Raw genomic sequence first — 13,028 nt, forward strand, 5'->3', positions numbered from 1 at the left:
ACTGAGCAATGCAACCATGTCAACAAAACTCACAATTACCATATTTTCCGCTGTATAAGGCGCACCGAACTATAAGGTGCACCTTCAATGAATGAAAAAAGTTTTATAAGGCGCTAGAGTAGTTATGCACTACTTCTTCTACAGGGGGAAATGGAGTCCGTGGTCATTGTTGAAGAAAATCAAGGCTTTTGGATGCGCTTTATACACTGGAAAATACGGTAATATTGAGCCACAATTGGTCTCTCAGCAACTGTCAGCAGTCACCGATCTCATTTACTGCTGGAGATGAAGTCGTGCTCAATCCATGCTGGGAAATAAATTGTAACCCAGGCTCTCCTGTCGTGCCTTATAATGTGGTGGGCCTTATATGGAAAACATTTTAAAACACGACATTCATTGGGGGTGCACCTTATACGTGCGCCTTATATATGGAGAAAGGTGTTAAAATATACCATTCACTGGGGTGTGCCTTATACTCCGGTGCACTTTATATATGGAAAGATTTTGAAAAGATACCATTCATTGGGAGTGCGCCTTATACTCCGGTGCGCCTTATATATGCAACATGTTTGAACATACATCATTCATTGAGGGTGCGCCTTATACTCCAGTGCACGTCATACACCGGAAAATACATAACTCACTTTCAATTGACCAACGTCATGTCATAAAACAGGAACGTGTTTGCTGCTTCAAAGAGGAGTTCGGCACTATTGTTACACCGCAGAGGTTCCTCTTTAGATGAACACGATACAGGACACCCATAAATTCAACCTCTGTCAAAACAAGACAATGTCAATTCAAGACAAAACTGAACTCCGTCTATTATCCAGACATTTTTTGCTCTGATCCATATTGTCCGCAAGTTGTGAAAAAACGAAGTCACGAAAGGTGCTGGTCTTGTCCAACTATCGTTTAAAAAGCCATTTGCTGTCTTCCAAGACAAAGAAAATATTCACATTCCAAATTCTTTTGCTTTAAAATGAATTAAACTGAGCACCAGTTATTACATTTTTTTTAACGATCAGGTCTCTGAGAATGAGTTAATGGGTTCATTGTTGCCGCTCTGAGATAAGGAAGTAATAATGGTGTCCCTATAAGTGTCTTGTATCTGCAATTATCACCAGACTCCACAGGCGTCATAGAATAGTTTCACAGTTTACTAGCAAAAGGCCGTCAGACACTATTAAAAGTCATCTTCTGTGATGTACTGATTTGCGATAGCCAAGTGTTTGTTTCGCCAGGGTTTGCACTGATAACGTTCACTCCAATCAGCAGAAGATCAACATTCCTGTCTACGATTTCTATCGATGGAAATATGGGTGATAAGGCGCGAACAAAATGTGTATTAGTGTGTGTGTTTGTGTGTCACTGAAGAAAAACGATCAACACCCGTGTTTTTTTTCTCATCAGGGCTTTATCCCACAGGGTTCAAGTCTGCCGTGTTGCGTTCTTATTTTTTCTATTTGTGCCTTTGGGTGGCCATGCCCTCCTTCTACACTGAAGTAATCCTAGATTACACTTCGATATCCAGTGTGTGGATGTCATTTCCGCTCGTTTTTTCTCTCCACTGCGTGTTCTTTTTAATCTCGTGTCCGTTTTCTTTGCAATCACTGACCCCTTCGCTTCTTGTAAATTGTTGTGAAATTCCTCAATCTCGCTTCCACAACACACTAATAAGATCTCGGATTTTCTCTGGTTGTGTGTACAGTCAGCGTCAACAACAGATCCTGACCCAAATCGCTTTTCAATGCGGGGGTGACAAGTGTGGAAAAGAAAGGCTTTATACTCCCGGGGAACGCTTGGAGAAGGTGAAAATTATGAAAGCGTAATCACGGCGACGCTATTCGCTAGTTTGATTTTCACATATTTGAGACTCGTCTCGGCATCTGCCGTGTGCTATCTTGTATGAAGCTTGAGAGTTTTTGCACAGGGGTGTGGGGGGCAGGCAAACGCTGTTTGTATAATACAAGGTGCTGTTTGCATATTGCAAGATCATTACAAGAGCCCTCTTTTTACTTTGTGCTATAAACCCTGAAGCATGTGTCTTTTATAAAGGGGATGGGGGGGAAGGCCTATGTGACCAAGAAAGCAGTCAGAACACGACAGAAGTACTTGTGGCACTGGTCAATGTGAGACCTTTCGCAAACTATGATTGGCTCGTGACAAGCCAATCGTAGTTTAGGAAAACTGCTCTTATCACTTGCCGCAAGTGACAAGAGCATAGTGGCCACAGCTAGTACACTGTATCAGTCGTGAGATGTACAAGCACATATATTGGTGTGTCAATTTAATCACGGTTTTGTCAACGTAAATTTCTCCACTGCGAGACAAATAAAGGTAAATCAAATCCAATCCAATGGCTAAAGGAGGAGAAGAAATGGCTGTGGTTGCAGATTTACTGTTAAAGCAATTTTCAAGACTAGAAAGGAGGACATCATTAAGATAGGTTGTACTCGCAAAAATAGCAAATATTGCAATTTAATGAAGTTATTAATGATGCTTCACCATTGTTCGGCAATCATTTCTGTGATGAGCGACTTCTGACCCCATATCATGAAGCCACATGTTGATTGTAAAAACTCGAACAGTTAGTTTAATGACAGTATTTCTTGATATGTGTTATTTTCTGGCTAACTGTACCCTGTAGTACAGTACAGGACGAGTAGTAAAGTGTAGTAAATTACACCACACTTTTTTACAGTGGCAGCTGTGGATTGATTCATACGTAGCACTACTGAAGGCCTAGGAGTGACATGCACAACCCACCACTGGTGAAAACTAAGACTTATCGTGGTTAATGGAGACCAAGACCTCACGCAACAGATAAAAATCCAAAGTACCCCCCTGTAGAGGTATATGTACAGGAGTAGGAGTATATTGAATACTTATAAGGCCAAATTTAATGGTATGTATATGCATCTAGAATACATGTTTGTAATTAATGCTAATGGAGGACCGTCAGCACCTGCAAGGCCTTCTCTGCTGGCCTAAAATATCTAAATCACAAACTGATGTTAATTATATTTTGTCCATGAATTGAAGGGTGTATTTTTTACTACATTCTCATCTATCCGTTTGAGGTACAACAGTAACTAATATGGACATCTTATGTTACACGATGCGTGAAAGCGTTAAAAGTCGATTTCACAGCATCTATCTGCTTTACATTCATTATATTGACTTCATCACTTTTACTCTTAACTAACCTTTGCCATGTTTTAGTATTTTACACAATATGTGAGGAACAGCGTGCTCACGTGTTAAAGTGAACATATCAAGTTACACGCGGAGTGATTCGCAGCTCCGGCACGCACAGGGCAGTCACGCTCAAGTGTGCAGTTTCTCAACTCACTTGGCAAAAATGTGCACTTGGGTTGGCGTGGCCACTGTACCCTATTGGCTGCCAGCTGTCACTCACATAGATGGAAGATAAAGAACAAAAGAGGAGGGGTAGAAGATGAAAGGAGCGGTGAAGATGCGAGGACACGAGCCCCGAGGCGTCCTCTTGCACTCATGCTTTCTCATTTTCTCTTTGACGAAAACAACAACGAAAAAAAAACATGGCAGCTCGAAGGACAAAGGTTGACTTCTGAGAAAAGGGGAAATACAATGTTGAAGGAAAAAGTGGACAATGAGACAGAAAGTAAATTGAATATTTTTCTCACGTTAATGGGAAAATGGCATCACTAAATATGCGGTTCATAGCGTCATTATTCAAATGCAGGTATTGAAATCACTTCACCGTAAGAGTAAGCACAGAGTATGATGTGCGTTTCGTGCGTGCTGATTTGCTTGCAAAGGACAACAGGTTTACCCACAGTCTATTAAAGTATTCATTACATCACGCACCCAACTAATTAGGGTAGACTTTCCACCCCCCTGTGCAACAAGACGCTCCTCACCCTGCCCCCAAAATGCAAATTTTTGTTGGCTTCATAACAAACTTTCAAATGCGCTTTACAACATACTGTAGAAGCAAATTTCAATGTTTGCCTTACAATCGAGACCTCGATACATTCTACTCATGTTGGGAGTGCGGGGGTAATATGTGGCAGCAACACACTAAACCAAAGATTAAATAAAAACGAGTACATTCAAAACACCGTTTTTTTGTTTTTTTCAGCGCAACATCAACCGCTACATCATTTTGTTAGCTGCCGATGCTATTACTTATAACACGCTGCATCACGTATTACAAAGAGGAGCAGGCAACAGAGTCGTTTAGTCCCAGATGTTGTGCTAAGAACAATTCCAACACAAAAACCGCAGTATGACCCATTGGAAATGTCATCGCGGTGTAATCAGTACGTCGGGAATCCCCCCAATCTGATTACCTCTCCACTCTGATTACCTCCATAGTTATGCTCCCCCAACCTTAGAGCAGTGACCTATCAGGGCAGAGGTCTGGCACGGCCACGTCTGTCTATTAGGGATATAGGGACAGGGTTGCCAGCACAATTTTAGTTCACCGACGAAGCTCTTCGGATGAGGAACAAAACGTCCGACACCTTCAAAAAAGTACAGATGACAGCTGAAGAAACCTTTTCCTCAATTACGCGGGCCGAATAAAAGGACATGTCGGGCCAGATTTGGCCCCCAAGCCTTGACTTTGACACGGGTGCCGTAGCTCAAACGTCAGATAAATTACAGGAGTGTGTGTCAGGATGTTTTTGACACAAAAATTCTCCAGATTTTTTGCTATGAAGACTTCCCGTTTGAATTGGATCTTGACTTGAGTCTTGATTATTACACATTTGGCCATATCGATTTGAATCGAATCCTCACGGTTGATTAATATTCAAGTAGCTAAAAGTTTATAATTCAGCTGTGTTCAAAACATCCATGTTGTGCATTATAGAATGAAATGTAAGCTACAGTAAATGCATGATTGCATTCGATTCCGATGATGCAAAATGGCTTAAATAATTCACAGTCTCTGACAAAGAGTGTATCGGAAGTCAGCACAAAGCTTGATTTGATTCATATGCCGCAATGATATATACTCCAATGCTACTGACAGCTCAACTGAAATGTACAATTTTGGAAACGATAAAGATACAATCGATTCTGCACCAATAGCAATGATGACATCACGCTACAAAATTAGAAAAAAAAATCCAATATCTACAGATAGTTGAATAAAACACTATCTGTAAGAGCCAATGTCTAAAACCACAGTAAGTGGTTACATCAGCATTGCAGCTGGGGGAAGGACGTGCACATACTGCAAGAGTGAAACAGGGCAGTGGAGGGAAGGTAGCTGATGTTTGCTCTTTTTTTCCCTGAAATTGATCCATCTCTCATCTTTGTGAGATTCAACTTAAAAATTGATCCGATTAGAGTCTCAAGTGGTCTGTGTATTTGGTCAGTGTGGCTGTAACAGCGCACACAATTTATGGGTAACCATAAGCTTCAGTAATCCTCGACCATTTCGGTCAGACGTGTGCTTGGATGAGTCGGCATTTCCGTTGGACAAAATGTTGGGGGGCGCGCCCACTTTCTGCATCGGACTTCACTGAGGTCAAGTGGAAAATTTGGTCTGCAGATGAGGAATGATGCGGTTACAATTTGGAGACAGAAAAGAAATGATTCTGGGATGTCCGTGTTCGATGTTAACCTCATTTATGGATCAGCTCTTGTATTTCATTTGCAGGTATAGTTTATTTGTCAAACTAAGTCACAATTTAACTTAAATCCACATACGAAAAAAGTCAATGTGAGGCAGTGTCGGGCTGTTGCTTTCATTGCTAGGCCTTCAGTAGTGCTACATCTGAATCAATCCAGACTGAAAAAAAGTGTGGTGTGATTTACTACAAGTCCCCATTAGCCACAAAATAACTGACCAACCTTTCTTAATGATGTCCATTTTTTCTTGAAAAGTCCATCTTGAAAATGACTAACAGTAAATCTCCAATCAAATCCATTTCTTCTCCTTCTTCTGTCATTGTGGGTTGACAAAACTGCTATTAAATCAACACGATATGTTTGCTTATGCAGCTCCCTACTGATACAGTGTAAAGTGCGAGCTCTGGCCATGCTATTGTTACAAGCAGCTTGTGATCAGAGCAATTTTCGCAAACTATGACTCGTTAGTAACGAGCCAATCATGGCTTGCGAACAATCTGACGTTAACCCGCACCTTCAAGAAGGCCTTGGTACCCCTTTTGGGTTGCCAACTCGGAATCTGGTTAAAGCAACAGTTTGATAGACACATTTAATGTGCCAGGGACCGCAGAACTGATTGTGAAGGAGTCCAGGGAGATTTCTAACCCTGGTAATAAATGCTGGCTGAAATGTGATTGGTTAAATGCTTAAATACGAAAACAAACATCTGAAAGCAGCACAGCAGAGGAAAAGCTTTGAAAGGAAGCTGAAAGGCAATTTGGAATTATTAAATAAGTATTCATGGACAAAATAGAATTAACATCAGTCCGTGATTCAGATATTTTAGTCCAACAGAGAAGGCTTTGCCACTGGTGTGAGGTCAAGAAGAGAATTTAATGTATCACAACTTTTGATGGTGTTTGGAACTATGGAGAAGGCTTTCAAGGACCTGATGGCTCGTCGTTGTTGCAACCAACGTTTATGTTATTCAATGAATACCTGGCTGACAGTTTTGATCAATGTTGAGGAACCGTATCTTTTTATTTCATACAATGTATGAACAGGGTATGTGCACAAGTCTAAATAAAAAAGAATCTTGATCACCTAAAACTTAGGCACACGAACACTCATCAAACTAAACAGATGACGGTTGCACCCATTTTATTCATTTACCAAGGAAGGATTTAGGTTTGCTTATAGAGCGCTCCCCAAATCTGCCAAGTAAACAGCATTCATAAAGCTTACCGCACAGGATGGCGGCAGGTTGTACAGTATATGTCTAAATAAATCTATGAAAGGGAGCATTGCCAGGTCTTTTTCTGTAATGAAATATACTAATAGGGGCACAAAACGTCACATGTGGAAGAGGATGTGATGCCTCGACTCCCATAGAAAACCAAGCAATAGGTGATTTATCATCAGGAAGAAAAAATGTATTCTGTGAAAAAGAGACGGCTGCTTTGAAAAGAAATGTGACTTCTTTTGGCTGGAGGTCTAGCCCAACTTGTACTTCAATAAGCTGTTTACCCTGTAAATGTGCAGCAGATGAATTTGTCAGCAAGGTCTAACATGGAGGCTGTCCAACTCAGCACAGACGCCCTGTAGCAAGGGTAGCAACATCAACCTCCTCTTCCTCTCTCTCTGTCTTTCCATCTTCCTCTTCCTACGACTTGAAAACAAAGCATAAGAAAGCAGCGTTTCTGCTGCCGCAAATTACCAAGGAATGGCTTTTTTTTGAAAAGCAAAAACAGTCAATGCATATGCTATGACGATCCTCGTGACAATGAACTCACGACAACATTAGCGTGCTTCTGAAAATTATAGAAACCTTTGGAAAATACATCTTTCAGTGAGATCAAGCAACGTGTGGGGAAAAAAAATGCTGAGAAATTATTGAGCCTTTGAAAATGGTGGCACGCCATCTAAAATGAGTCATATTCTAAATTATAAGCTCTTTAATTAAAAATGAAAGCCTGCACCAATCATACCTTGGAGTGATTCGATTCAAAGCTCATGTGGTGTGAATAAACCTTAAATTGTAGAAACTGTCTCAAACTAATTCTTCCGTCCTATCTACTTTATATCATATTTTGGACTGCAGGGACCTGGGGCCTATTCCAGCTGATTGCGGGTGAAACGCTGACTACACCCTGGACTGGTCACCAGTCAACATACATGCAAAAAATAGTCACACCGTACGTACTATGTGAAGAAAAGCGAGTGAACCATTACACAGTCTGACTATTCTTGTAAGGCAAGTACAATAACACGAACAGAACATTTCTATTCATCAATTTTCTGATCCGCTTTATCCTCATAAGGGCCGCGGGATGTGCTGGAGCTTATCCCAGACATCTTCAGACAGTTGGCGGGGGACAGCCTGAACCGGTTGCCAACCAATCGTAGGCCACACATACACCAACAAGCGTCTGTGATGACACTCACACCGAGGGATCATTTGCAGTGTTCAATCAGTCTGCCGTGCATGTCTTTGGTATGTAGGAGGAAACCGGAGAACCCGGAGAAGAGCCACACAGGCTCAGGGAGAACATGAAAACTTCACACAGGGAGACCAGAGCAGGAATTGAACCCCGTACCTCTGCACTGTGAGGTCAATGCACTAACCACTCGTCCACCTTATATAATGTGTTTTTACCACAAGCTGCACTCTCAATCTCCAGTCTAGCAATCAAGTACTTTACAGCAACAATTGTGTACGCATTCAAAATGACGTCATAGTACAATGTGTCAAAGTCAAGGCCCGCGGGCCAAATCTGGCCCCACCACATCATTTTATTCGGCCCGCGAAAGCAAATCAAGTATGTCAAGTGCCATGATGCTTGCTAAAGTCCGAACCAAAATTCCATATTGTCCCAGGTAAACCACAATTACAGTCATTACTCTTGACTTCAGACTTGAAAACTAGTTATTCATTAATCAGTTGTGAACTCTGTATGTAACATGTGGAGGAGATGAAACATTCTAATGGTTTCCCCAAATTCACAACAGCCCTTGAGAGGAAACTATCGCTACAATGTAGCTCGTGGCAAAAACTGACTTTGACACCCCTGTAATAGAACGATTAGATGAAACAGTCTTGCTGTTAATAAGGAAATTAACAGTGTCCATATGATAATAATAATAATAATAATAATAATAATAATAATAATAATAATAATAATAATAATAATAATAATAATAAATAATACGTTCATTAAAAAACGTTCATTAAAAAAAAACAGACAACATGCGTGACATTGAATCATCAAAATATAACTTGACGTTTCAGTGCATCTCGTTTTGGTAAGGAAAGTTAGATAATAATAATAATAATAATAATAATAATAATAATAATAATAATAATAATACATTTCATTTCTAAGCGCTTTTCAAAACTCTCAAGGTCACTTTACAGTCACAGCATATGTTTTTCTGTGGGTGAGTAGCGGCAGCCACACGCGCCAGCGTTCACTCAAACCGAAAGTAACTCAAATAGATAGAAAGCTCGCCAGCTAATAGATAGCTAATGCACTTTAAAAAATGAAGTTTCTTCTTTAATATTTTCTATTTCCAATAATAGGGTCACATGACTCAACAGTTGCCGCTACTAGATTTAAAAAAAAAAAATTCTGGAAAAAAAAAATGTACATTTAGCCACATGTTTAAAATCTGGTATTAATCTGAGCATGTCATGTAATTTTAAAAACCAAGAATGAAGAAAGTATTAAAACCCATAGACTGCTCGGATTTAAAATGCCTAACATCACCTACACTAACCATCCATTTTCCCCGGCAACAAAGGGCACTTGAGTTGTGAAAATGACACAGTTGTCAAGGATAAAATACCTCCAATGTTATGGCTTAAGAAGTCAAGGAAGTTGAGCTATTCCTGGCGTGATTAAGAAGTGCCGACAAGAGGAGAGACAGTTTGCAGTTTGGTAGCGCTCAAACCGCATTAGTTCTGTGTGATATAGTCAAGTTGCTTTGAGGCAAGCTTGACACGTACTAAATGTACAGGTGGTATCGAGCACCCTTGTAAGTGAGGTGCTATCTTGTTCCTCTGAAACCTTGAAAGCACAATTTTCTTTTTTTTTCCATTGTGTACTGCTGTGTCAAACAACTTGTAAAAAATATGTGACGCCAAAAGCCACCCGGCCATCGGTCAAGATTCAAAAGTGCCAAGAACTCAAGTGTCTTTGCAGTTTGACAGATCTATTAACAGCCAATTCCTAAGACCACCAATGATTTTCATTACAGCTCTTCCTTTGTTGACAATCATCTGTAATATCCAAAAGAATGCCATGTAAACATGTAGACATTGACAACATTTAACTCATTCACCGCCAATCACAAATTTATTCGAGAATTGAAAATATGACGTAGAGCGCCATTCCCGAATTAGTTCAGGTTTTGTCTTTTCTTGCTTGAGTGCCAATAAAGCGCTGGCCAGACCTCTGACAATTTTTCCCCCCCTTCCACCAGTGGACAGCATTTCCCGTTTTCCATGTTTTGTTTCCAGTGCTTTGTTCCAACTTCAGCTGTTGTTAAAGCACTATATAAATCAATATGTATGCATTGTATTTTCTACAGCCACCCTCATTTCAAGCTCATATAACTCCAGACCCATATACAGTAATTTAGGAATGAACTCCTTTTTTTCTAATGAAAGAAGAGTCCAAGGTTTCTTACACTGAATTGAATATTTATGTAGTCCGAAAAATAAATAATCTGTGGGTCCTGCAAATTGAGTGAAAATGACAAAAACCCTGGCACTGCAGTGGATACTTTTTGCACATCATCTGGCAGTGAATTAGTTAATAATGATGTGAACAATTGATATTAAAAAAGGTGAAAATGCCGTCCAGATGTTTAAATGTGTTTGCAGAACACACACAATTTCAAGTATCCAGATGTTGAAGCATACGTTTGTACACAACCTTGTGATCCCATTCGCCCGCCGCTGCTATTGATAAAATTACATGTTGTATCGCATCAAAAGAGTTTTTTAGGGTAGAAATGGATGACGATTATGCTAGCATATTGCTAGCGGTTGGGCCTGGTTGAACACCACCAGATTTCTGTTTCAAACCAGCTAAACTTTGATAAAAATGAAAACACAGTACATTGCCAACCCCATAGAGTGTCTCTAGACAGCAGGTGTGAAAACACCTGAGGTCACAATGGAACTGAAATCAATGATGTGCTCACTTTTTTATAATTCACATCAACCAGGAAGTAGCCGACGACCACATACAGGCTAAAACCCAAATGCTACAGAGCACTATTTTTCTCCATTTTGTTAACAGTTCAACCTTAACAGAGGTTTTTACTTGACTGAGTGTTGCTTTAGTAATGAGATGCAAAGACGAGACTGACTAATGACCGGGTATCTTTCATTCTGAGCTCCTCTTACAATTGCAAATTTCGATTGCTTACAAATCTATTGATGTATGAATAAAACATGCAAATCAATTCAGTAGCACTCTGCAGCATGGCAGCCGAGTTGCAGCTTTTATTTTTTTAAGATCTCGGCAATCAAAGCTGCTCCGTGGCTGCCAACCCCCCCACCCCCAATGTCCAAGGGTTGCCCGTCGGAGAATATCTCATCCAACTTTGACAAGATGGTCTCTTTTGGAGATGCCATCTGTTTGTCTAACATTTGTTCGCTTCGTCTTTGCACGCAGGTTAAGTCGTTATTTCTGCAAGCTTGATTCAAGCTACTGCAGTTCTTTATGAAAACTTATTTTTTATTTGTATTTTTTTAATAGAAAGTGCTAATTGAAGCTGTCAATCGTGATATAAAGGATTATGTGTTCATGATGACACAACCATTATGAATTGAATTGATGATTTAATCTCTGCATATTACACTATAAATCAATCTGTCTTTGCATTTGTTTTGCATTGGTTATGACAGACAAAGCAAGATGCTTTGGGTATTTTTTTTAATTTGCTGATTCAGCAAACACAAAGCATCTCCCTGTTGATTTGATTGACCGTCTTTGTTGATTTCATCCTTCAGTCCTTCGGTGTGATAAAAATCGGACGCTTTTACAGTCTTAATGATAAGTTAATGGTGAGAAGGTTGAGGAGCGGGGCGCTGCTGTAGGACTGATTGATGCAGTCGTTCCGGTAATGTCCGTCACGGCAATCAAAACGTGTACCTGCTTTTAGGGGCGTGGCTTTTAAGGAGAGTCATGAACCGAAACACATGTCACCAGCCGTATTCTAATTTATATATAAATCAGTGACAGGTTGACAATGTTTGTTTTTTTAAAAACAATATCGAATGTAAAGTGTCCTTGAGAGCTTTGAAAGGTGGTTATAAATCAAATGTATTATTATTATTATTATTATTATTATTATTATTATTATTATTATTATTATTATTATTATTATTATTATTATTATTATCTAACTTTCCTTACCAAAACGAGATGCACTGAAACGTCAAGTTATATTTTGATGATTCAATGTCACGCATGTTGTCTGTTTTTTTAATGAACGTAAATCCAAAAACGGGCCTATTCGGATCACACTGTCAAAGCCGACAGCTAAACCCTGCGCCCTCAATCAAGTGGTCTGGCAGAAGCAAAAAGAGTCGAGTGGATTGTTTCATGACCTCCCCCTATACCCAAGAAGCAATAATAATAAAAAAATCATATGTCAAATAGCGACGTCTGTTTGAATGCACAAAAGAAGGTGAGAATTTGGTCAGATGGAATGGCGAACACAATATTGGCAGTGCACGCATGCACGTCAATCAAGTTATCACCTACCAGAGGGGTAAAGGCGAGGATAATGTCGCTCTCTTTCTGTCTTAGGTGCAAAGAGTCTCGCGTCACGGGTCCCGCACGGTTCGCCCGAGCCAGCAAGCTCAGCCAGTTATATTCCCATATGTTGCTTGACTAAGGAGTCGGCGACTGGTTGGTCGGTGTGATCGCGAGCTGCCAGCTTCTCCTGTGTGGTCGCGATGCTCCCCCTCCGCCCCTGAATCTCCTTCGATGCGGCACTGGACTGCCTACATAATGGTTACAAAAAAGACGTGCACTGGCCAACTTATTATGGCATTTGGTTGCCGGAGCCAGCCACGCTCGCTCATGCGTGCCCTTTTGGGATTGCAAATAAATTAAAATTATATATGAAGGTGCTCTACTGTCACAAAGGAGAGGTGGGGGGGAAAACGCTCGAGATGCAGAAACGTGCTTTTATTTCCCTCGGAGAGAAGAGGCAGCGTAAAGGATGGAGCAGATTAATGGAGAAAGAGGCACACATCTCTCTCTCTCTCTCTCTCTCTCTCTCTCTCTCTCTCTCTCTCTCTCTCTCTCTCTCTCTCTCTCTCTCTCTCTCTCTCTCTCTCTCTCTCTCTCTCTCTCTCTCTCTCTGTCTCTCTCTCACCTCTCCCCGCACTCACCTCCCTC

General features: G+C 40.5%; 1 protein-coding gene across 1 annotated transcript in view; it reads right to left on the minus strand.

The window, feature by feature from the left end:
• flrt1a (fibronectin leucine rich transmembrane protein 1a) overlaps positions 1–12,818 on the minus strand; it is a 46,814-nt gene extending 33,996 nt beyond the window's left edge. The window contains exon 1 of the mRNA XM_089017620.1: positions 12,387–12,818. The gene's annotated coding sequence lies outside the window, so the exon portion shown is untranslated. The remainder of the gene's footprint in view (positions 1–12,386) is intronic.
• Between the last annotated feature and the right edge of the window lie 210 nt (positions 12,819–13,028).

The sequence above is a fragment of the Hippocampus bargibanti genome, linkage group LG16 (genome assembly GCF_051943395.1).
Source record: "Hippocampus bargibanti isolate YZ-2025 linkage group LG16, ASM5194339v1, whole genome shotgun sequence".
NCBI classification, from domain to species: Eukaryota; Metazoa; Chordata; class Actinopteri; order Syngnathiformes; family Syngnathidae; genus Hippocampus; species Hippocampus bargibanti.